We start from the raw sequence: 26,951 nt of genomic DNA, 5'->3' as shown, positions 1-26,951 counted from the left end.
TATCACTGTCATCAACTTTTAAACAGAAAAATCCACCTATATTTCTCTCACTGTCTTGTTTCCTAAGGTTCCAGTGAGCTTAACTGCAAGGGTGCAGTTCCTTCTGGCTAAACTAAAAGCTTTCCTGCTGAAATCTGAGCCCAGTTTGGTAGGTACAGTGAGAGGCAAAATTATGAAAGCTAAATGCTTGTATATTAAATTTCAGGAGTATAAGTTCTAGTTACACAAATAAAGAAAGACGTTTCACATTCGTTGTGTCTATATATTTCTGTTAAATACATTAAGGTAAATATTCCATTGACTATTGGGGAGTTTATGTTTGAGAATAAAGTTGGCTCTGCCCTTCTCTGATAATATCGGTAGCTGGTCTTCTAGTTCATATTTATACAATGACTAACACAGGCTAATATTAAGTCCATTTTATTTCCCCCAATTAAGCAGAGGGTGGGGCTATCATATTATATACCTGAAACTCTCCCAACTTCTAGAAGAGCTGACTTTCTCCAGGATCTAAAACAGAAACTAGTCTTATTTTTTTTATTGGTTTCAGAGAGGAAGGGAGAGGGAGAGAGAGATAGAAACATCAATGATGAGAGAGAATCATTGATCGGCTGCCTCCTGTACGCCCCCCACTAGGGATCGAGCTCACAACCCCGGGCATGTGCCCTTGACTGGAATCGAACCCAGGACCCTTCAGTCTGCAGGCCGACGCTCTATCTGCTGAGCCAAACCAGCTAGGGCCAGAAACTAGTCTTATAAATTCAACTACAGGTAAGGTGTCCTTGTTGAATAATCGAATTATTTTTACAAATGTCAGCAAATGATATACTATCTGTCATGGTGAGTAGGTTTACATTTTCTTATGCAATACACATAAGTAAAATAAAATCTTAGGAATGAGAAGGCAAGCTGGAACATTTTTTTTCTCCAGCATAACAGCATTGACTGGGTTACATCAGGTATTGATTGCAAAGGATCGGCAAGGTCATAATGAACACACAGGCATGTATGTACACACGCACATACCATGCACACATGCATACAGGTACATCAAGCATGGAAAGGTCTTTAGGGCGTGGACTGTGCACCCACTCCCTAAAGTCAGTCTTTTATTTTACCTGATCTTACCAGAAAATAAGTCTGCTTGAATGTTTATGGAGTAAGCCAGACATAGATACAATTTGCAATACAAACTTTGTAAATATATACACTTGAATTTTTCTATGCCCATAATTCAAAGTAGGAAAGTGAGATTACCTTTTTTATTGAGAATTTGGTGCAAGTTTTCCAACGAGCAAAAGCTACCCCAGCCCGGCCGGTGTTGCTCAGTGGTTGAGCATCGGCCCATGAACTAGCAGGTCATGGTTTGATTCCTAATCAGGGCACATGCCCAAGCTTCAGGCTAGATCCCCAGTAGGGTGCATGCAGGATGCAGATGACCAATGATTCTCTCTCATCAGTGATGTTTCTATCTTTCCTTCTCACTTCCTCTCTCTGAAATTAATTTAAAACAATATTTTAAAAGCATCTAACTTCTAAAAAAAAAAAAACCCAAAAAACTACTCTAATTATAAAGAGGGGGTGGCATACTACAGAAATAATGCCTAGCTCCCTTTACCTGGGAGTAAGGTGGTACTAATTTCCTGGATGGGCAGGAGAAGACAGAGAAGGAAGTTCTTTGTATAAGAAGTGAGTGGTACATTAGGGCACCATCAGTGTTGTTAAATGGACCCTGACAGACTGCCCAGGTGGAGGCCTTATGAAGTTGTGCATTAAATGTGGCACAGTGTGCTTCAAAGGGAAGATCAAAAAGTTGCCTGGGGACTCTACACTGTCAATGACCTCTAAGATTTCTGCTTTTGATAAAAACTAATACAACAAACACATTTACAGAACCTCTATATGTAAAACACTAAACCCAGGAGAGAGGAGGAAATGAAAAAAGAACATGGAAATACATGTGAGACACGTTAGAAACATTGAGAAGCAAATATAAAGGGATATTGGTAAGAAATTAGAGAAAGAGTATGGAATATATAATCAAAATTAGACTTCATATTCTACTTATAGCCATTTAGAAAGCAAAGATACTAATCTCCCCAGATTCACTCATTTACTCACTCACCCAATGAACATTTATCACCATGTACTATGCTCTGGGCCTATAGAGCTTATTGTGGGATTAAATAAAATGGCATAAAAGGTCCCACTACCCCAACAACAACCGCAATAGCTAAAGCAACCGCATGCCCTGGTATGCTGACCACATGCCCAGTTTTCGCCTCCTGTTCTGTAAATAGCATCCCCTTCCACTCTCAGAAGGGTTCTAATTTGAACAAACTGTCTGGTCACTGCAATTCATAAGAGCCTCCTAACTTGTCTTCACGCCTCCAGTTCTGCCTTTCCCCCATCCATTCACCACTTAACAAGCAGTTCTCTTGTAAAACTGTAAATTAGACCACATCACTGTTCTGCCTAGTACTTTGCAATGGCATCCCATCAAACTGAAAATAACACCCAAAGTCCTTCTTCTGCCTTACAAAGTGCTGTTTCTTCTTGTTCATTATAACGTGCAATATCACAGAATCTCATGCAAGAGACTCATTGGCTAAAACCCTCATTTCTATGATCCCATATGCAAGGCTCCTAATGCGGCAACACATTATTTTGTTTCCTTTTTAAAATGTATCTTTATTGCTGAAAGTATTGCAGATGGCCCCTTTGTTTGTTGTTTTTCCCATTGACCCCTTTCAGCCCATACCTGCCTCTCCCAGGCCTTCACCACTCTATTGTCTGTGTCTATGGATCATGCATATATGCATATAAGTTCCCTGGTTCATGTTTTTAAATGTATAAAAAATGGTGACTGTTTCAGGAAAATTCCAGAAAGCATCATCACCATAGGATGCTAATAACATTTATATTCTCTGTAAACGAAAGGATGACGTTTGCTTCTGAGCCCCTGTTTTCACTTTGGACTTGTTCCCTGGACAGAGGATAATTAATTAATTGCTCTATAAGATAGGAGACTCTGCAGGCAAATCTTCCTGTGGACAAATTTCAGTGAAGTTGAATACTCAGAACCTATATTAGAGAGAACTTTTGGAGGATTAGAAAAATTTATAATTTACCTGCTTTATTTTTCAAACCCCACATACTTTAAAATAAAGTTATGATTGATCTTCCCCTATGTGATACAAAGACAAAATTATAGAAAAAAAACCTCTTGTTTTTTTCCCTATATTTCCCCACACCCCCCATAATTGTTCTCTAAAAGTGGCCTCTGTAGACAGTTTCTTGAGGTGTACATAAAGACTTTCTTAGATCCCAGCATCTGCTCAGCCATGATGATTGAAGTCCTTATGGGAGCCTCATGCCATAGACTCCTTATGGGTCTAGTGAAAAGAAGTAACTTTAACTATATTAAGGCAAGAAATTACCAAGAAGATAATATATTAACTAGCTCACTCATTAGGGTTGATTGGGTTAACTCATCAAACTCATTACCTCCTACAGTTACCTAAACCTATGTCTTTAAAGGCAAGTTTTCATTAGTAAAGTACCTGATTAAAAAAGACACAACATATTTTGTTAAATGGATTATGAAAAAGAAGCAAAGATTAGAACAAGGCATATTTGTATTAATGAAATTCCTTAATGGGAAAATAGAGAGGAAACCTAGTAGAATAAGGTCAATGGGCAGGTGGAGGGACACTGAAAAAAGTGGCGGGGGTATCCAATGTCAAACCCTATTACCCCTCCCTGGAAATTTTGTTCCTAGCTGGCCTTAAACACTTCATAACACAATCTAAATATCCATATTGTGATTGGTCTCAGCTCACATTGGTCAAGCTTCAGATTCTAAAAGCTATCCTAATATATAAAAACCCAGGGTCCGTAACATCCAAAACAACCGAAGGCTCGACCGACTGGAAGTCAGTGCTGGGTTGCCGTGGTGAGATCAGACTGGCAAGGGAGGGAAGTTAGGGGTGATCAGGCATGCAGAGGCAGTTGGGGGCGAGATCAGGCCAGCAGGGGAGGACAGTTGGGGGCAATCAGGCAGGCAGGCAGAGAGGTTAGGGGCAATCAGGCAAGCAGGCAGAGGCAGTTAGGGGTGATCAGGCAGGCAGGCAGGTGAGCAGTTAGGAGCCAGCGGTCCCAGATTGTGAGAGGGATGTCCAACCATTGTGGGATCGGGCCTAAACTGGCAGTTGGAAATCCCCCAAGGGGTCCCCGATTGGAGAGGGTGCTGGCTGGGCTGAGGGACCTCCCCCCCCCCGCCGCCCTGTGCACAAATTTTACGCACTGGGCCACTAGTTGTAAATAATTAACTTGGGAAAACCACTCTGACCTTTACCAGTGGCATTTAATTGAATATATAATAATCTGCATGTTTGCTACTACACAAAGTCTAAAGATGTGTTGAAACAAGATGCAATAAAATGGGGAGAAGTAAGGAGAAATACCAAATTGTTCAGCTAGAACTTACAAAGACATATTTGTATTACTGGATTCTAAGTATAAAAAAAGTCACAAGCAAAAAGCTACTAAAAAATTCAAATGAAAGTGGTCTGAACAAATAGGATGAAATGAGTGAAAACATTAGAAGTGAGCTAATAAAAGGCCTGGGCTGGATAAAGGGGAATTTTATAAACTCCTGACAAGAGCTATGTACCATTCTGAGCATATACCATAAAGGCTAGTCCTTCAACCAAGATAAGGTGTGCTAACAGGAAGAGACATGAAGAGAACCCACCAAATGGCCTACCAGGTGTGACTGTGATACTTCAGAAAAAGACAGAATCAAGACACTTCAGACCAATTCACAGAATTAAATAAAAGCACAAAGAGAATTGCCCTAACCGGGTTGCTCAGTGGATACAGCATCCGCCTGGGGACTGAAGGGTCCCAGGTTCGATTCTGGTCAAGAGTATGTACCTTGGTTGTGGGCACATCCCCAGTAGGGGGTGTGCAGGAGGCAGCTGATCGATGTTTCTAACTCTCTATCCCTAGCTCTTCCTCTCTGTAAAAAAATCAATAAAATATATTTAAAAAACACACACAAAAAGAAAACCAAAGAGAATTAATGAAACATTAAGAAGTTGATCTAATTTCCCTTTTTTTTCTTTTTTCAGAGTCTTTAGAGAAAACTACACTTATAGTTTCTTTGCTGCTATCACAGCATTTTCCTTTGAATTCTGAGCCAAAACCCAATTCCAAACTACTGGAATCACTCAAATTACGATTTGCTGGATGTCTTTTTTTTTTTTTTTTGAGTCCACACTTGCCATGGACTGCCAAGCATGAAGCTCTCTCTGAAACTCATAGGACCTTAGAGAGTTCTTTCTCATCAACTTTTTGCTAAATGTTAGTGATATGCTCACTTTGCCAAATTATCCAGAATATACTATATTCTCACTTTCATTTATTTTAATTTTTTTAAATATGTTTACTGATTTCAGAGAGGAAGAGAGAGGGAGGAAGAGAGAAATAGAAACATCAATGATTAGAGAGGATCATGGATTGGCTGCCTCCTGCATGCCCCCCGACTGGGGATCAAGCTTGAAACCTGGGCACTTTCCCTGACCAGGAATCTAACCATGACCTCCTGGTTCATAGGTCAATACTCAACCACTGAGCAACACCAACCAGGTGGTATATCCTCACTTTTAAGAGAGAATGTCAAGACAGTTCAACAAACATTTACTGAAAATCAACTATATGCAAGAAATTTCCTAAGTCTTGTAAATGGAGACAGAGGAAAGAAGCTAAGCCATGAATTGAATTCAGTTTCTACTCTGAATCTGCCTCAAATTTACTGGAAGATATCAATATCAGGAAATGACCTTGAAACAGATACTCACATTGTGTTCTCTGCTGCAGAAACTGGAATGGTTTTGTGGTCTGTCTCTATATTATGCATTTCGTAAAACACATCCATAAAGGAAGAGAAAGACAATATTTGGCATGTGCAGAAATAAGATATGCACCCCTACTGTTCTAATTCAGTTCCTTCATTTAGTCACACATCAAGACAGGTATGAGAGATACACATGATCTGAGCAAAAAGATAAGGTTCATTAGCAAAAGACACTGCTTGCTCTCCTGAATCACAACTCGTAATTCTGTTCGTTCAGTTTTTTTCATAAGCCCTCATGCTCAGGTAATCCAAGACAGGTGAACAAACACAAAATCCAGAACTATCTTGTAAGGGCTTTACAGAGATGAAAGAAACTTGAGCCCAAAGGAATTTTACCTGTTTGGTTTCTTTTGCTGGTTCTCTCTTGAAGGCATTTTGGCTGAAGAAGTCATACACTGAGAAACAAAACCAGCTATTCTAAATCTTTTTCCAAATTGAATATAGGAGTTTTGGAATCTTGCTGAGAAAGATCGGGAATCTCAAAATTAGGCCAGATTAGGATGGGACCCTAGCAAGATTTGGAGTCAGACATGGTTCGAATCCCAGCTCCTCTACTTACTAGCTACATGGCCTGAAAATTTTATTCAACCTCAGTCCCAGGTCCCTCTTGTGTAAATAATGGGGTCACACAGTAAACGTAAAAAACCTGGCTTACCACTCAGCCAACTTGAAGATACTGCACACGTGGAGATGGATCTGTTGGCAACAACTTCTTTGCAATCCTGTAATTTATTTTTAATTAGTATTGCAACTGCAAACACTCATTAATAACATTTCTCAATGTGTGCGTTACCTAAATAATAAAACCCTGGCCAGGAAGTTCAGTTGATTAGAGTGTTGGCCAATATTCCAAGGTTGTAGGTTTGATCCAGTCAGGGCACATAAGAAAATCAACCAATGAATGCATAAATAAGTGGAACAACAAATTGCTATTTCTCTCTCTCTCTTAAATCAATTTTAAAAACCACTTAATAATGACTGCAATAAACAACTCTGTTCCTAGTCAACCTGTATTTATCGGAAACACTTATAAAGTGCTCAAGTTCTTATGAAGAAAAGTAGCATAGAATATAATACTTGCTCTAAAGGGTTTATACTTTAAGAAACAATTTTGAGTGATTGCCAAAATATATTGTTAAGTAAAAACAGGTGTACGCATTTGTCAATGGGCATGGGACTATACACTTAAAATGGGTGTGTTTTTTAGTGTGTAAATTGTTCCTCTATTAAATCACTGAAAGAAAATCACTGGGGGGAAAATATTGCTGTCCAAGTACAATTCCTAGACGTTCTGATAAAATTGGTCTGGAGTGTGTGGCTTGGGGAGAGGAGTTTTAAAACCATACCAGATGATTCTAATATGAAAACACACACACACAAGCAGACAAATAAGATGCCAAACAGTAGGGTAGTAATTTAGAGATGCCAGAGTTAGCAAATAATATTCAGGACACTCAGTTAAATTTGAATTTCAGATACAACACCAATTAAATTTTTTCGTATAAGACCCAAATATTGTGCATTTAGCTGGATGTCAAGTATTTCATTTGAAAACCCTAAATAGTATCCTAACTTTTATGCAAAAAAAATTTAAAAAAGGAGAGAAAGGATAATAAGTGTATCTAATTGTGTATTTATCTAGGTATAAAATAGATTTGGAAAATTTGCTTCTGGGGAGGGGAGCTAGATGGGAGGCAAGCAAAGGAAGGCTACTTCTCACTGTATACTTTTGCGCCTTTTGAATTTTGAAACACAGAATGTAGTACTTATTTTTAGAACAAATATAATTATAAAATTTAAAAATAAATAATTTCTAATAGGAGTTAAGAATCACTATAGGGAGACAAAGCAGATACATATGGTACACTTAGAAAACGAAGCTGATAGGAATTTGCCCAAATACTTGATTCTAGTATACTCTGATTTTTCAGTGTAGTTAGATGTAAGTAGATATTAACCATTTGTTGAGTTGCTAGACTATCACTGGAATTACTAGTAATTTTAGCAACCTCCTGTTGTGTTGCTATTATGTTGAGCCAGCAATTTTCAACTGGTGTGCTGCAAGAATTTTTAAAACCTGCAATACCTGACTATTTAGTCAGGGGCACTGACCTCTTTTCCCTTAGATTGTCAAATAAAAAATGACAACAGCCAACCCAACTATAGCTGTCTGCTGTGAATGGATCAAACATATACCTATTTCTTAGTCAGATCAGCAAAATACATACTTTTTTGGTGTGCCGTTGAATTTTAGTAATTAGTTTATGTGTGCCATGAGATGAAAAAGGTTGAAATCACTGTAATCACTGTGCTAAGCACTTTACATACATTAATTAATTTAATTCTCACAAAAATATTTGGGGATTTTGCAAATGGAAAGACTGATACACAGAAAGGTTAGTTAACTTGCCCAGGGCCACACAGCTAATGATTGGCAGGCTCAGGGTTTGAATCCAGATCTGCCAGAATCCACAGCCTGTTGCTTTTAAACACAAGACACCACCATACTGTCTTTCAGAATATGCATTCCTAATGTCAGGAAATTTGGTTTGGGGCATGGAAGTCAATGCAACAAGAGAGAGCAGTGAATAAGCACTTTTCTACACTAGCACCAGTCAGCAAGCAATGAAACATGGCACACTCGTTAAGTACTTTCTTGGTTTTTAAGTAAATATAGAGACATACTTCACTTTATGCAGTGCTTCTGTTCCAGGTCAGTTCATAAATGCCACTTCTACAAGTGTAAACACATTTAGAATAAATTGGGAGTCTTCTTTTTAAATAAACTATTAAATTCCTTTATAGAAGGGAAGATATTTTGTAATATGACTGATCTCTAATTCAGTTGTTTCTGGATGGTGTACAAAATGACATAATCTAGGAATCTGCTAATGGCCCTTTGGAGTTGAGGGTCTTCGTACAATACATGTGTGATGGTCTATGTGTGAAGAGGAGTCTGCTAAATTACAAAGGATTTAAGTAGTTAAGTTTCTAGCTTGAGTCTGCATTTAGTTACTTTCTTAATTTAAAAGTATGAGTAAATATTTGTCAGGGAGAAGCAGAATGTCACTGAACTTATCAAACCAGTCCTATTTTCATAGCTTACCAGAGATAGGACTATGTTAGAGGGCTGTTTCGTTTTCTATTGTGAATGGTTTTGAAAAGATTTCTCCAAAACCTATTTTGGCTTGCACATTCTACTAGTATATATTCCCAGTGGCCTTCCTTCTTCATATGGCAGGGGGTCAGGGGCAGGGGTAAGGGGATTCTCTATTGGACATGACAATTGAAAGCTAATACTTCAACAACCTTTAAAGTAAATAATTTAAAAAACAGTGGACCAAAAGCTCTCATCCTATTGAGAAGAGAGCTCTGCCCCCCTGAACAGGTATCAAGGTCTCTGTCAGCAGGTATCAGGGCCGCTGTCAAGTCTGGATCGGAGAGGTGGAAAGGCGGGTACCTTCCTCTCCAGCCCCAGGCCAACTAGAGGAGGGCATGCTGTGGTTAGAGCTGCCTTGTTCGTATTTGTGCTTTCTCCCATCGTACATCAACTCCTCTGAGTAACTACTATTCCAAATTCATACTTTTAAAAAATAAACTCAGGAGTCATTGAAAACGGTGCCCCAGAGACGCTGTCGGCCACACTATGGCTCCTTTTGTCTGTAGCGCCATCTTTCTTTGTGCTGTCGTCTGAATATTCTGTTTATTTTCTTCTTTATCTCTTATAAAAAGGAGCATTTTCTTTGAAAGAACAAAATTAAAGAATATGCATGAAATGCTTTATCTACACCATCAAGGATATGTCTCAAAAGCTATGGGTAATTGAGGATTTTATGTTAATTTTACCTCCCTCCACTTCCCTACTGCTTATCACCCCAAACCATACCATAAAATGTATGGTTTATATTTTTGTATATATTCGATTTGATAGATATTTTCCCGATTGTATTACATCCTCATAAGGTACTGCCAGTAATCTGCATAAAACTTATATTACTTCCAATAAATTAAATTGCATCTCCATTTAATTGTATTTGTTATATCTAACTGAATCAAGTTTTTTGTTTTCTCTTCCTAATTTTAAAATTACAGAAATTGAATTGTTTATATCCTTTATAAACTATAATGGTTAAAAATTTTTTCTCTCGGTTTTCTCAAGACCTCACTCCCTTCCCCCGCTCCCGGCCCCCATATGTCACCAGCCTGTTCTTACTTCAATGTCTCCTTATCTAGAGTCTGTGGAAATACATGTATATTTATTTATGAATAAGTTCCATAAATTTTCCCCATTTAATATTTTAGCAATATGAAGGCCCAAGACTCAATATAAAAATATCTGTACAAAAATTGCTGATAGCCCGGCTGGTGTGGTTCAGTGGTTGAGTGTGGACCCATGAACCAAGAAGTCACCAGTATGATTCCTGGTCAGGTCATATGCCCAGGTTGCAGGCTTGATCCCCAATAGGAGGTGTGCAGGAGGCAGCTGATGGATGATGCTTTTCTCTCATTGATGTTTCTATATCTACCCCTCTCCCTTCCTCTCTCTCTAAAAATCAATAAAAACATAGTTTTAAAAAATTGCTGATAATGTAGATTTACAAAACAGCCACAAACAACGATTTTTATAAATTCTGACAAGAGTTAGGCTAATAATCAAATTAATAAAAAATCAGGACAAATTAAGCTCAAGAATTTGGGCATCAACAATCAATCCATAAAATATATGTGGGAAGGTTTCGAGGAGTTTATAAGCTTTCACTGAATATTTTTGGTTTTCCTTAAAATTTCACTATTTGAGCCTATTCTTTGTACCTTCCTCCACATCTTATCAGAAAATTCTTAGCACCAGTGGGAGAATGGATCAATAAATAAAAATGAGCATGGATATTTAAAGGAGTGAATGATTGGAGGGGGCACTTCCAGGTCGATTTAATTAAGTCGAGTAGTCAGTGTTCCTCCAGCCTTCCTCATTCTCCTGGGCTGCCCCTTGGTGACTGTGAAATTCATAGATAAGTACAGACCTCTCTGTCTACAGGATTTTAGAGGCACCAAAACAGCAGCCTGATCAAACGTATCTCCCCGCTTCAATTTACCAGAGGACCCGGTAATTTCACCATGACAATAATTTCATCTGAAGCTCTTTAAGAATGTAAGTGTGAGCCTAACCTGTGATAACACTGCATTTTATGTCAGCATCCCAGCAACACACAGACTTTAGATCCTTGTAGAAATCCTTCATCAATCAACATAGAGATCGTATTAGCGCCTTGGACTTTAGTATTGACAATATACAGGCAATCATACAAGTTCCACTTCTGCATCATTCATAAAACTACAATTGGAAACATATATTATGTGTTTTGTGCCCTAACATTACTCTTAGAATATAATGATACCAAAAAAAAGTATCTCCCAATAAATTGATATACTTTCTTTAATCTGATAGGAAAAGTTGTATTCCTTGTGTTTTTGTTGTTGGTTTGTTTTAGCCTTGGCTACCTGGAAGGTCAGAATTCAGAGTTTTGCTTACATGTAATAGGCATCAAAGGTCCTCTGGTTAAAAAACTTGACCTTTTCTATTTCTGGACTCCATGACTCCATGTTTGCTTGTGTTTTATTTTTTCCTTTAGCTACCTGACTACATTTTTTTCTCTAAACTATTGAAAATCCTTTCATGAGAGGAAATAAACACAGTGATTCATGGTAGTTTTGTTTTATAAAGACACTGCAAACATAGAATCAGGGAATACTGTGATCCCAATGGAAATGCAGAGTGAAGTTCCTGTGAGCCTATGGCCACAATATTTTCACCAGCTGATCAATACAAGCCTTGTTTTATGTGTTTCTGTTTGAAGACACACATTTAATATATGTTGCTGATTCATAAACTTTGAGATCATGGCCAACAGCCCTGTAACTCATACCTGAATGAGGCTTATGGAACACATATATTTTCTCCATAGGCACATCACAGCTTTCCTGTGCTTAAAAACAATACACAGAACTTCAGTGCTATGCTTGGGGCCATTTTAAACAGACAAAAATCTTCCATATAAAAGCACAAAAATGCAAGAAATGTGGCACTAAATGAGGAAAAGAACACTTGTTTACCATAAGAGCTGAAGTAAGGAGGTAGAGTGTCAACTTGTTTGATCTAAGCTGGGAATGTGCATGTCAGGAAACTCAAGAGTTTCCCCACTTCCAAACATGTCTGTGGATGACTGCAAATGCATCAGGGGCATTGGTTTTGGGGTTACAAATGAATTTTATCCAGGAGGTGAATTCACAGATACGCAATCAGCAAATCATGAGGATTGATTGTACAGTTTCCCAAAGGTAAAACCATTATTTTGGGGCCAGTTAGTGCATTAGCAACAATTAGAATCTCAGATTCTTGAGAATAAAGGAGGCCGTGAGGGAGCGGAACCAGGGACAGGTTCACTTGGATAACCTGTGGAAAGGTTAGAATGAAGATGAGAGGAGCAGATCCAGGGCAGCAGGCCCACAAGGGGCACAGGGCTCTGGGGAAAGGAGAGGAGACACAGGTGATCCTAAAAAGGACACGGCATTAACCTATCTCACAATTTTACTTTCTTCCTATTACAGTAACCCTTTTATTATATTCATTAATGCTTAACTAGAGTCATTCAGGGGGACATTTTTTTTCTTCCCCAATCAATTCTTACTCTAAACTGAGAAAAATGTATCAGTCTATAATGACCAAGTACTGTCACGCTAACACATCTGACAGAAAAGCAGCCTAATCTGTAATGAGTTAATTTTGGTCAAATTGTTAGTAAAAGTTGTAATATTAGATTCTGAGGGGAGACTCCTCTTTCTACTGTTTATGATGAGAAAACAATAGTAAGCCTGGAACAGCTACTACCCTCTCTCTCACACCATCATATTCACAGTAAAACCAACACAAAGACACACAATAGGCACACACACAAAAAAAGGTAGAAAGCAGGTTGGGAAAGATGCATGTGAATTTTGCATCACTAGTATTAAAGCAAATTAGCCCATTCAATTAGGATATTGCACACAGTAGGTCCTCTGGGGATCAACTACATAAGAAGTAGCTCTAAATTAAAATTAATTAGCTCCTAAAGTGAAGATTCAGTATGGTTTCTGTACTTGGCTTCTCACCAACACTAATTAACCCTATTGGATCTCTTATTCTGTGAGAACCATGGGGATTATTAACACCATGGAGTTCTGTAGATATTTTCACTCATGGCTATTTGTTATGGTTGATGGCTAATTCAATGTCTTTTTCCATGAAGTTATTTCCTGTGGAGGATATTGATATATAGATAAATCATAATTGTACACTGTGTGTTATTCATGAACTTGGCTTGGTTCTTGAAGTCACACCCTTGTTATTTCAGACTCCACCCTAGTTACTATGATGCTCCTCCCCACTTCGCTGAAGCCATCTCTGGGTTATGAAATGACTTCTCTTCTAGTTCTGTGGCACTTACACTTCCTGTCCTTCATTTGGACTCTGGTCCTAAACCTATTTGGATGCAAGATTGGCATAGAGATTCCAGCATATGAGGGATGGCTGCTCTAATATTCATGGTCTTAAAAATTATTTTAATCTTGGTTATCTGAAAAGGAAGAGGAATGTATAGCTCCAGTTTGGCCAAAGTTTATAAAATTTGAAGAAATATTTTAAAGAAGACTTCATCATTCACAGTTTATATTTCAGAAGAATAGAAATAATCCTCCTGTTACTATCTGATATTTAAAAGTGTAATATTCAAATAGATTGAGGTAAAGGTTAAAATGTGTCTGCTTTCCAAAATAGCCAGTTTGCTCTGCTTTATTTTATAATAGTTTGACATTGGTGCCCTGGCCCAGCTGATATGCAGCAGGTACAATCCAGTGTGGCTTAAATGTTCTTGATATCCTGATTGGTCAGTAGGTACGATGCTATTCAATATGTTTACCATCACCTCTGGTTCTCAGGGAATCAGGAGAGGAAACAGAAGAGATAAGTGCAAATACATCCCTGACCTATTTTTAAAAGCACTTCAAGTGCAAGTTCTCTGTACAGAGATTCAGAAGTATCTTCTTGATACATTTATTTTAGTGCCTTCCTGAACCCCAATCTTTACCAGAAACTTCAGTCTGGTTATGTTACTTGCTGACACAATACCCAGTGACAATGGTACAAGTAAATCTGAAGGACAGTCAGTCATTGACCTTCATAGAGGTTTACAGTTTCTCCGCTCATTCAAATGTAATACAAATACATTAATTCAAGATACAACAAATATTTTTGTCTGAAACTAGAAAATCTAAGGAAAAAATGGTTAGTTGCAGCAGACCGCTGAACTAAGAATATTTTTAAACAGGCATTTTGCCCTTAAAAGTAAAGACAGGTAAGACCTAATGGCAATGGTTCTCTTAAAAGATATAGCCGTCGGTATTTTGAATTCTGCTTTGATCATCAGGAAAAAAGTAATTTTACTTATATTATTGATATGCTCCCAATGGTTATTTTCTTTATCTTTCTTTATATTATCACCTAAGCTTTGATGGATTTGAGAATGCTCTGATAAACTGTGTTAGTCTTAAAAATTAGTTGAAAAAAAATATATATATACACACACACACATTTCCTTTCACACATAAAGCTTTACAGAAATCTATTTTTGAAAAATAGTTCAAAAACCTTGGGTCCTTGAAAAGAAACTAGAAATGATTTCAGTTCATTCTATTAAATATTCTAGTAGTTCTGCAAAGAAAAACCCATAAAAATATTTCAAAAAATTTCAGTAGTTACGGTAGAATAAACAAGAAACTGCTTGCAGATCCCTTCTTACAAGCAAGTGTGTCAACCACTCCCAGGTCAGTTTTTTAAATTTCACTGACTTGAAATGAAGTATTGTTTGGAAACAAGCCAAGTACAGATAGAAAACCAGGACTAAATTTCCCCATGATAAACCACTTAGTATTACTCTGGGACTATATCTTACATAGCAGCCTTCTGCCATTAGGCATCTGACCTACCTTGTTACTTGGCAACACATCTAAATATGCTTAAACAGCGAATGCTGGACTCCATTTGGCTCACTATAATCAATAAGGTTTGATTTTTGTCTCTAAGGAAAGTCAAACTGTTACCTCTTTGTGATTCCTGTGAATTGTCTAAATCCTTAACTTGGAACCATTTTATTCTATGTAGTAATTGGATTTTCTTAGGCTGGCAGGCTGGAAATCAGACTGAAGTATACTGGTGTCTATTTCTAAAGGTAAAAACTCAAAAGGACAGTGATGGTGTTAAGAATGACTCTACAATTACCAAGATACAAATAACCAAGTGATCTTTTGATATCATATATCTATTGCTGATGGAAAAATGTTCAGGCAATTTGATCTCTTATTATTACTGTAGTCTGCGGACTAACCATGGCGTCTGCCAGCTTATCAATGGAGTCTATTTGCATATGCTTGTAATGTTCACCCACAAGACTGGAAACTGCAAACTTAAACTATCAAGGATACACAGGCAGGTGTTGCAAATAGTATTGGTGAGTAAGTCTCAAACTCTGCGAGAGGCCAATTTCCTTTCTTAGGATGGCCTTCAGAGACTCTAGAGAAAGGTCACCCTTTCTACAAAGGAATGAGACCATGTTTTCAGAACTAGGGATTTGAATCCTTATCTAACGCAGAGTGTGCCCTGGTCATGGAAGATTTTAAATGGTGGCTGCTCCAGAAATTGCAGGCCATAGACCCACCATCCAACTGGGCAACATTAACTTTAACAAATAAAGTTCTTTTTGCCCCAGATTGTTCCTCTAGAGGTCTATCCTGAAATTTCTTATATTAGGCATGCTTTGGATCTTTGCTACATGTTATAAAGCAAAAAGCCTACTGGGCATTAGCTGTTTTCAGTGATAGCTACTTTAGAAGAAATTGATTCATCAGAAAGACTGGTCAACAAGTCATTGATTTTCCATCTTGGGAGCAACAAATTGGTACCATGCACTGTAGAAAAATATCAAAAGAGAAAAGTGGGCTCTTAGATACAGTTCTGAGCGAAATTAATTTTATCCATGACTTGTACTAAAAAGAAAGTTCTTTGTTCAACTGTCAATAAGTGTCAAAGAAAAAGAAGACTCAAGGAGGCAATCTTACATCCCTGATAAAATAGACATGTAATAAAATCATTTGCCCAGGCAGGAGTTTAGAGATCCCAGGAAATGTTTGGCCTTATAAAAAGTTTCATATTTTCCAATTGTATAGGAGAAGCTGAAGATATATCATTTCTCTAAAAAGTTTACCAAAAAGCATCTTTTGTTTCTTCCTTAATAAAGAGCTTCATGACAAAAGCAACTATCTTAAGAATAATATATGTTTACTTGTAGACACCATTGCTGGGTTTAAATTTCGTTCTGGAAACTCACCACTGGAATGGCTATCATAGAAATATTCCCTCCCCTCTTTAATCCTAGTATCAATTAAATTTAGGTCCAATTAAACAGGGTAATTTTACACTAATGGAAATTAAGTTATATTTTCTGCTTAAAAAACAAAAGATATTATTTAAGATCTAGTCTACTCCTTAGACTTGTCGTAACTAGTGTTGGATTAGATATATGTTCTTAGTATCTGGGGGTACTAGATAATACTGGAGGAAGGCCCCAAATAGGTAAATGCAACTTCTACTTCTGCTTGTATATACACTTTTCCTTAGAACTCTGTGGATTAGAGAAGACTTCATTGTTACCCAGATCATGTAGTTCAATTTTGCCTTACAATTGTTCCTTGGGCCAATTTTGGTAATTGTGTTAAAATAAATTAAACTCATGGACATTGACAACAGTGTGGTGATTGCAGGGTGGGCAGGTGGAGGTGGAAGAAAGCATAGATGGTATAAATGGTGATAAAAAATAATTAAAAATACTTGTGGAATAAATGAAAAAAAGAAACTAAACTCATAAAGATTATGGCTAGAATGGAAGAAATGTTTGTTTCTTTTTCATTTTCATCTTTTTTCAAACCTTGGAATATACACTGCTTGAATGTTCTGAAATCTTTACAAGTTATATGTAAAACATGTACCAAACAGAAAGCAGTTGTAAGAAAAAGCAGAATTTGTAAAACTTGTCCCATTAAAAGGAAAATTATCAAACTTTTCTTTTCTTACAGCTGAAAATTAGGGCACGCAATGAATACATTCTTTAGGTGATAGTATTTTAAAGCTGAACCTGATGGCCCTTGTGTCAGTCTTTAATTGAGAACTCATTAGCAATGCCAGTTTTCACCCTTGACAACTATGTCAAACAACCATACTTCATAGTGATCCTCAAATGCTCATCATACGTTACAGGAGGACTTTTTAAATCTGAGATAATATGTGTGCCTTTTCTTTGTATTATTATTATACTTGCACACAAACCCAAATACTCTGAAAAGTGAGAGATTTGTGTTCAGAATATTCGCTTACCTCTTCTCAAATCCCAAACAAGAAAAAACTGCTATTTTTCAATATAATATGAAATATTGATGACTTTACAGAGGTGGAAATCAGTTAGATAATAGCTTAGTGAATAACATAAGTAACAAAATGCTTGAGGGGGAAAAGTACAAAAGAACTAAAGTCAACATGGTTCCAATTAGAAATCCTGACTGGGATATTTCTAGACCTGGATTATGTGTCTAACTCATAGATGAGTCATCAAATATTTTTTAAGGATTTTGCTTCGCCAACTATAATAATCAGAATACAAATAACTGGGCTATTGGCTTATTATAAGAAACTTTTATGAAAAACACATTGGTTTAGAACTAGATGTCTGAAATGATGCATCTATAACAAAGAATGCTTTACTCACCTGGAATTAATCCACAAGGAACAGAGAGAACCCTTCAATTGGACAAGTGGCATGCAGGAAGTTCATATTGATTATTTAATAATCAGAAATACTTGGAGTGGAGCGTGAGAGGCAGTAGATGGTTGTATAATGAATGATTGTCGATGTAATAAATTATTGCAAACAGTGAACTGCAATGTGTATTATCATGGGAATGGTGATGGGGTAGGAAGAGGAGAGAAGAGAGGGAGAATAACCTTCCCTAAACTTAGTCTCTTGGCAAAAACTTACAAGTCAATCATTTGACAATATTTTACGTATTATAGGAAATAGAAAAAAATAGTCATTACAAAAGAGTTGTTCTTCAATTCTTTTAGAACATTGTGGTATATTTTGTTATGCTTTGGTAAGTAGATCCTGAGGTGAAACGTGTCATAAATTAAGTTATAGCAGAGCTAGAGCAGAGCTCCTGAGTAAAATGAAGACAATGGGAGTTTATTTGTTCTTAAATCAATATGGACTGGGTGATAGTTATTAAGGAGCCCAAATCAATAGATTCAATCACATTAGGGATCTGTTAGATTTTCCATTCTCTGGTAACAGACACATACCTAGCTGAGACAGGACTTTTTGCGTTTCACAGTGTGGATGGGAGAGAATATGGGCAAACAGAATTACAGGGAAAAAAAATGTGACTTAAAAATGATTGTCCCACAAAAAGGGATAAATGGTGTCATAGTCATAAACTAAGAGCTACAGACATATTTAATATATCCTCTAAATTTAACAATAATAATTATAAATGTAAATAATTAGATATAACCTTACATTTCCCCTAAGTCCTTCTAGAAATTAAATGTCATTATTAGCCAAAGCAGGTCAGTGCTTACAGAAAAGGAATAAAATTATGAGTCCTATCTTATGGCTCTATTCCTCCCTCTTTCGAGGGTCTCTCTGAGATGGAATTAGTTCTTGTGAATTTTGATTATTACTGCATTGCAGTATTCCCTAACCACTATCACTAGCCTGATCAACCTTAGGAGGTGTAGATTCTGGAAGTCATTTTCTTACACAAATCCAACTGAATGACCCCAAATGTTGTATGTCTTCCCCCCTCAATGTGCTTCACCTTTTTTATACCTCATTTCAGGTTTGAGGATTTTATTCATCCATCCATTGCCTCCTTAAAAGAGACCTTATAAACATTTTTCCTTTCTCCTAATATCTGATCAATACCATTCATTAATTTCCCTAATCTGACTTTTCTTCTCTAACCTTATAATTACTGACCGAATTTCAGACCTTTTTTATTTTCCACTCTTAACTATCTCTCTACAGTTGTAACCCCCTTAAATTTATCTTCCTCTTTATTACCACAATACATCATTAAAATCACTGATTTTACCAGTTTACACTAAAAATTTTCTGCTCATGTATCTCTCTCTACCTTACCAGATTTTAAGCCCTTCAAGAACAGGAACTAGGTCTTATTCATCTTTATAACCAAAGTACCAAATATGATGCTGATATGTTAAAGGTACTTAAAGAAGTTTTTGATGAAAAATTAAGATACATAAAAATTATACCAGAGACCACATTGCTATTATCAGTTTTAACATGGTGAGCAAATATTTTATTGTGATAAATAACAGTGTCAACTTTAACATAACTAACTTGACATTTTTCTCTAAAGTTTATGCTATCCAAGTAGAATTTGTGCTCTCCAAAGGATTTGAATAATTTTTGAATTACTTATTTTTATCTTTTGGATCAAGTGACCATGCACAATAACATGTTTATGGTAGAAAAGACAAATTAGAAAGCAGTTTTAAGCTATTTCTTTAACCCTCCTATTCCAAGTTCTACACACTTTTAGAAAACATAGTTCCTGAAAAATAAAACAAGTAGAAAATATTATTCCTGTTTATAAAATATGATGATGCAAACAGTATATCTTTCTTTAAAAATATAGTTAACATTTATGATTTTGAATTATTCCTATTTTCTTTTGAATTAGTTGGTGCCTATCCCTGTAGGTGTGTGAATATTTACTACATTGATTTTAAGAATCAACATTACTACTCTAGACTCATTATACCATACTGTAAGGCTCATTAAAATCATCTTAGCCCAACACCTTCCATAAACTAAAGGACAGAAATCTAGTTTCTGATTCCTATCATAAGTTTACTGTAAAAGCCCAAATATAGTTTAAAAGAGTGAAACACTGTAGGAGGTCAGAACCATGAAAACCACGCTTGATTAGAAAAACTGTTGGGAACCAGGAAGAAAAACACTATAATTCAAGGGAAATTCATCTTCACAGCAACATAGTTATTTTCCTATTGTTGTTTTACAGAGAAAACCACAACATAGAACTCATAGACATCCTTGCAGCGTGCACTGAAAACATGTGCACGCCAGGCTTTCTCCACGCCTGCAGAGGCAAGCCCTCAGGTTGACGTTAACTTCGGCATTAGAGGGGAAAAAAAATCAGACAAGGGTCCTTACCCTCATCAGGCCCTCACCTTTACCAGGGATACTCTTTGTATCTCAAACAGAATGAATTCTCATCAAATATATAAAGTCCTGGGGTGGGCAGAGTGCACCTCCATTAAGGGGGCTCAGGACCAGTACTAATGAGTTATGCATTCTACTTTGGCTTGTTTGGTGTGTTTTTTTCTAGTAAGTAAGTGAAAAATTAAAACCTAACCAGGGAGATTTGTATAGGTCAATTTCAAAATAACTAGCACCTGATGATGGTCTAGTGAGGTCTGGAGAGAAAAGAAAACCCAGGTTGCTCAGTTCACTTGATTACTACTATGCGGTCTTTATCAACTAGCACCAGTTTCCAGCTGAAGATTAAAGAATAGACCTTCCTCATATTATGCTCTATTTTTATGCCTGTTTCCTTATGTCTTAACCCTCAGTTATAAATACCAGAATATTTTTATTAAAGCAACTTTTCTAAGATACGTTTTGCAGTGTTGTTTTCTGTAGTGTTTCTAGTAGAAGCTTGTACTACCAAACCCTGAGAGGCAACATTTGATAACAGGTATTGCCAACCTTAAAAAATTTAAAGTCAAAGACTGGATTGGGACAGGACAGGAACAGAGACTGGGAATAATGGGTTATTATCTGTAATGTCAATTCTGACTAATATGTAGCTTGTAGATGAACAGCATGTTTGTATAAAAATCCTAGGAATTAACTTCAAAAACTACAGACTCCAGCCTTCAGACATTCCAGCTCTTGGAGATTTGTTGACCTTCATATGAAAACCAGGAAGATGCACACCAGACCATTGCTTGACCAGTTTCAAGGTCTTTATCAGAATAGACTGTGCTGGTTTGCACACAGTACCCTAATGGAGAACTCTCAACCCCCTCTCCTTGATCTCTTTGTTCTGTTTTCCTTCTTCCTTCTTATAAAAACCTTAATCTATACTGAGATGGAGAAGTGAGCTTTGGGACAAGAGTCCCCCATCTCAGGTGGCTGGCCCTTGAATAAACCACTTTCCTTCTCACCAGCCCCTGTCTCAAGAGTTTGACTTTCATTGAAGCAGGCAGCCGAACCTGTGTTTGGTTACACTCTTGATCTTGGAAAAGCTTTCCACCTTTTTTTTAAGCACTAAGAGATGCAAGTTTTTCTTATCCTCTTTGAAAATCTAATTTTGTTCTATATTTAAAATATTTTGACATGTCCAAGAACATTAACCAAAGTACATTTTTTTTTTTACAAAAAGAGCATATTTTGAATAATAGACCGCAAGAACTGAGTAATTTTTTTTTAACAAACTTAGGCTGTGAGGTCCTTGCCTAAGTTAGACTGAACAAACAGAATACAAAGCAATTTTGCTTTTCTAATTATTTTTGTTCTGGTGTATCCCTCAGGTCAGATTTAGTACACAATTTCAATTTTCTGAGCAAGTTAAAGAGAGAAGCACAAGAAACATATTGGGTTGATCCCAAGATCACTATAATTAAAAAAAAAATTGTATACTACAGTAAAAAGATTAAAATAAAATATTGTACTTTTTTCTTTAAGCCTTTTAAAATGAATTTTCCCCTTTTATAGAATATATATATATATATACATACACACACACACACACACACACACACACACACACACACACACACTTGTCTTTCTCTCCTTGTTCTCTCTGTGTGTAGGTATGTGCATGTATCAATATCTATGGATATCTATCTATCTACCTATCTAAATGGGTAGATAGGTAAATAATTGCAAGAAGAGAGGAAAGATACAAAGAAAAAATGAGAAAGGAACTAAAAACATTAAGCAAAAAGTATACGTTACCTAGGTCTAAGGCTAGACAATAGAGATATTAAAATAATCAACATTTTTCTTTCACACAGAAGAAAATCAAACCTTTTGGAGACTAATTTCATATTGATAGCTATATTATTCAGCACTAACAGTATTTTATTAGTGATGATTTTCTTAATATTTTTATATAAACCTTACTAATTTATGAAATCTAATTAGCCTTCTCTGAAATTGTTCCCAAAATTATGTGGGTGATGCTTGATAGCCTTGATTTTGTTTTACCTACTAAAAGTTTCTTTATGCATTTCTGGGTATTAGACATTTGGTTTATATGGCAACTACAACTTAATTTACTTTGATCTGTTATTTTTTTACAACTTTATTAACTACACTTTCACTACTCTCTCTTAATTTGTGATCTAGAATATATATCAAACATCAAACAAGTTGTGTTCTTATATTTATAGAATCACAGTTTTGGAAGAGAGCTTGAAGGTCGTTTAGTCCAACTTCCCAATACAAACCATCCCAGGAACAACTAAGTCTTGGAGAACTACCTACACTTATGACTTCCCAAGTGTCTTTCTGGCCTCACCTTGTGCCTCTCTCTACTGCCTACTTTCGACTCTCTGAACTCTTCTGCCAGCTCACTGAATGCATCAAGCTCTTTCCCAAGGCAGGAACTTGGCAGATACTTTTGCTCTGTCTGAATTGTTCTCTTTCAACTGTCCACCAGACTGACACCCAGATAGCCTTTATATCTAAAGGAAAACACTATTTCCTTAGACAAGTCCTCTTGACTGCCCCTCCCCCTACCATTATTCTTTTCCATTTGAAAAAGTTGCTTGCAGTCACAATAACTTCTCATATTTCTTTGATTTTAATTTTGTTTTAGTGTTGTCCTTCCTGTTTTTGAACACCTCTTTCTTTTAATTAGAAAGAAGAAGAAAGCAATAGGCACTGAGTAATAACACTTTCTCTCACACCCATTAACTTCCTTATTCACTGCTTTGCTCTAAACAACACTATGAGAATGTTGGGCTGTCCTTTAGCGTGTTTGTTTTTTTTTTCTTTCCAAATTTCAGTCCACTCTGGGTTTTACTCTTCCTCACACTATACTTACAGCTCATTTAACACCTTTGTAAGTATTTCTAATTATGTCTTCCTTGGTTCATCCATTCTACAAGCCATTTTGAAAAATGGATCTGATTAAAGTCTCTATGTATAATCATGAATTGCTCTAGTGGTATCTTTCTTGGGATAATGGGAAATGCTAATTCCACATTTTTTAAAAGTTAGTTTATCTGAACTCCTTTTTTTAAGAATTCCATCTTCTATGAAAGCTGCCAATGATTCCAAATTGGGTGATGTCCTCAAGATCATGGCTGGAAATAGCCTACATGGGCACTTGATTCTTAACTTTTCTATTTGCCTTTGACTTCTCCCAAGTTCTCCAGGTGGTTATATCCAAAAGCCCCGTTTGACATTTCCACTTGGATACCTAAAAATATTAAAGGTCTGGAAATGAATTGTTTTACTTTATCCATCTTAGGAAATGGCTTTACCATTTACCCGGTAGCTCCAGTAAAAAACTGGGTGATCATTTTGTTTTCTCATTTCCTTCATTCCCACTCTTTATCCAATTAGTCAGCAAGTCCTATTATCTCTGCCTTCAAATACTTCCTGAATTTATCCACTTCCTCTAGGAGCACTGTTTCCACCTATTTTATCCCACTGTCATCTCTGGTCTACTGGAATACTGTCCTAACTGGTCTACTCTGGTCCCCGTATAATATGTTCTCTTCACTGAGGCCATACTGATCTTTTAAAAAGATGGCCTTGCCCTGTTTCATGTGGCTCAGATTATCGGGCCATGGACCAAAGTGTCACAGGTTTGATTCCTAGTCAAGGGCACATACCTGGGTTTCAGGTTCAATCCCCAACCCCAGTTGAGGTGCATGTGGGATGCAACCAATCTTTCCCTTTCTCTGTCTCCCTTTCTCTCTCCCTCTCCCTCCCTACCATTCTCTCTCTCTCAAAAAAAAAAAAAAAAAAAAAAAAAATCAATGGAAAAATATTTTTGGGTGAGGATTAAAAATATATAATAAATAAAATGATGGCCTCCCCTGAGGCTCTCCCTGGACCACTGAATCACACCAAGCCTCCCTTTCCATCCCAGGTCACTCTCATGATTATACTTTAAATATTTTAATAGCATTGAAACTTTCATAATTGCTCATTTCTTTATTAACTTAGGTGTCTAATTGAAGATACTTTAAGCTATTTGTTAAACAGAATTTTGTTCTCATTATTAACACTCCAGACAAGTTTTCTTCATGTAAGGAGGGCCTATGAGAAAAGGTTAATATTTAGGGAACATGAATAATGATTGCAAAAGGCACAAAGCAAAGTAAGTAATACTCTCAGCTCCATTTATGGGGAACTAATAGTCTCAACTTCATTTATGAGGTTTACAATAGGGTTTTACTGCCCTTAGTGATAGTCCTACTTCCTACAACCATATAATAAACTCAAGCTCCATATACACCTCACAATGAGCAAAAAATAATTCTCCTTTAGCCATCATCTTTAGGAAGGGACATATTTGACATGGAAAACAACTTGTTTGCCCTGTCTGCTTTTACTATAATTGTTTTCCTGCATCTCAACATTACATTACTTGCTCAAGAGCTTAACTATTGGTTAACCTGCCTTGATGATTCAACTCAAGAAACCGGATTAACTATGAGCTGAGTTTTATGTAAATAATTGGTCTACATTTCATGCTCTACTGATCTGAAAATCAAAAAAATAACTAACCCGAAATTTCCGAGTGAGGGTGGGAAAAGAGCAGATTTCTGTTCTGAACCACCTGGGGCTCTGGATGACATCCATTTTTCCAGAAGAGTAGGTCAGTACATGAAAAGCAATTCAGACACCAGCAGATAATTTTAGTAAAAGCTGGTGTGCCAATGAGCTGAGATGATCAGTTATCCTAGGGTTACCTTCCCTATCAAGTCAAGTATTCCTGTCCCAGAAACAACCTATGAGAGAGTGGTTTGCTCACATATGACAGATTCCTTTATTCCTTGTTGGCAACTATGAGAACAGGCCCATCCAGTTTCAGATGCAATGTTTTATTTTCCTTTTGAAATCAATGATGGTAACATTTCATAGTAGGCCATAGTCAGTTCTTAAACAGAAAAGCCTCATTAATATCAAACTGTCAAGAATACTTTTTTTTTTTTTTGGTCATCTGTAAGAATCCCCTCTTCCCTTCAAGAAGGACTGATCCATCTGGATAGAGGATTATGTTAGGAAACTATGCAATATATTTAGGGGGAATGGCTCTCACTTCATACTACAATTTGAACTTTATAGTAACTTGAAAATTCAATCAACTTAAATACCTGAGGCTATAATGCTAAGTCTATCTTTTCTGTTAACTTTTAAAATGTAGAACTATAAACCATGTATATAATATGTATATGCTTTTTATAATACTGAATATGCATGAATGTAACTAAATATTTAAAAAAACACAAAATTTTCTCTTAAACAGAACTGAAGAGAAAATTCATAGCTATTACTATGTTAAATAATAATTTTGTTGCTAATAATCCTGAAACTACATGTTATTAAGTTGGGCTTACGTTAACCATTTAAACAACTGGAATCTTCTACCCTTAATTTTAGACCTTGTTATAGGAGTGTGACTTTAACCAAGCATACATTTTTCCTAGGAAGGAGGCCTCTAGCTTCCCTTGCTATTTACATTTCACCTGTTTTCAGATTATGTTATATTGGGTGGGAAACTCTTAAAAGCTAATATAGTTACCACTTGAACGAATACATTTGCTCACACCCTAGTTACTGCAACACTTGGATCAGAAATTTTTTGGGGGGGAAAAAAAAACACAACACAACTGAGCAAAACATTGGAAGACAGAATTTACTTTTCAATTCTCTGCTTCTATTTCACCTGAGGAAGGGCTAAGAAATGTGTGATCACTTGCCTGGCTCGCCTCACTAAATTACTTCTCCTTAAATGAAACTCTAAACACGTTCTTATGACGATCATCATCGTTATTAATCCTTGGTTGTTGTTTGAGATACCAATGGAAGGAAATTGCCACGGCAGTGCCCAGTTTTTTTTATCCTCACCAGCTGTTTGAAATGCAAATACCAAAAAAAGACAGTCAGCTAGTTTTCTGATGCCACCCGCGCGCGCACACATCACCGCTCCGGCTAGGGTTTCTGCGGACGCTGCGGATCTCAGGCGCTCACGCACAGCCAGGCTCCCCTCGCCTCTCGGCGGGCCGGCCGCGGATCGCTCCTCATCCACGTCTCACTTCCTTCTCCAAGGCCAGGCGCTGAGAATACCCTGAGTGGGTGGGAACACATTCCGGCAGTAACAGCCCGACTTCCCCAACTCACCAGCTCGCGAAGTTTCCCGTGCGCAAGGGCTGGTGTCGGGTTTCAGAGGCTTCCTTCCCCTTCCCGGAGCCCTGGGACTCCTGGGCTTCCACACCAGCAGCGGCGCGGGATCTGCTCTACAGGGCGACCATCGTGAAGACAGCTCCTTCTCCTTCTCCTTCCAACCTGTGGCTCTGGCTCGGTCCCCAGCCCCTGCCCGTCTGGACGGCGAGTGGCAGGACGTGAGCACCACCCCTGGGTCTGCACAGCCGCCTGGATCTGGGAGGTTTGTGTGAGAAGAAGGCGTGTCTCCCACTCCTAACGCGGATGTGCAGAGCACACCTCGGGCCAATCTTGGTTGTGACTCAAATGCGCTTGGCTCCTGGTTAAATTCTCCTTGTGGAGCTTCAAGCCCTAGCAGCAGCTCATTTTTATTCCTTATTTCCCCGTGTTTTCTTTTGATTATATATATATTCATATATTCTTGAGAGAGCCCA

The 26,951-nt window shown here is 37.2% G+C and overlaps 1 protein-coding gene across 2 annotated transcripts in view; it reads right to left on the bottom strand.

Annotated features, from left to right (window-relative positions):
• The window catches only part of RAB27B (RAB27B, member RAS oncogene family), a 59,288-nt gene extending 32,554 nt beyond the window's left edge, over positions 1 to 26,734 (bottom strand). The window contains exons 1-2 of one of the 2 annotated variants that reach the window (XM_028157729.2): positions 26,476 to 26,734; positions 6,576 to 6,642 (exon numbers count right to left, since the gene is read on the bottom strand). The gene's annotated coding sequence lies outside the window, so the exon portion shown is untranslated. The remainder of the gene's footprint in view (positions 1 to 6,575; positions 6,643 to 26,475) is intronic. The other variant, XM_008149627.3, reaches the window with a different exon arrangement.
• Between the last annotated feature and the right edge of the window lie 217 nt (positions 26,735 to 26,951).

The sequence above is a fragment of the Eptesicus fuscus genome, chromosome 12 (genome assembly GCF_027574615.1).
Source record: "Eptesicus fuscus isolate TK198812 chromosome 12, DD_ASM_mEF_20220401, whole genome shotgun sequence".
In the NCBI taxonomy this organism is placed as follows: Eukaryota; Metazoa; Chordata; class Mammalia; order Chiroptera; family Vespertilionidae; genus Eptesicus; species Eptesicus fuscus.
The sequence above is the reverse complement of the archived record's forward strand: the minus strand, read 5'-3'. Positions and strand labels throughout refer to the sequence as shown.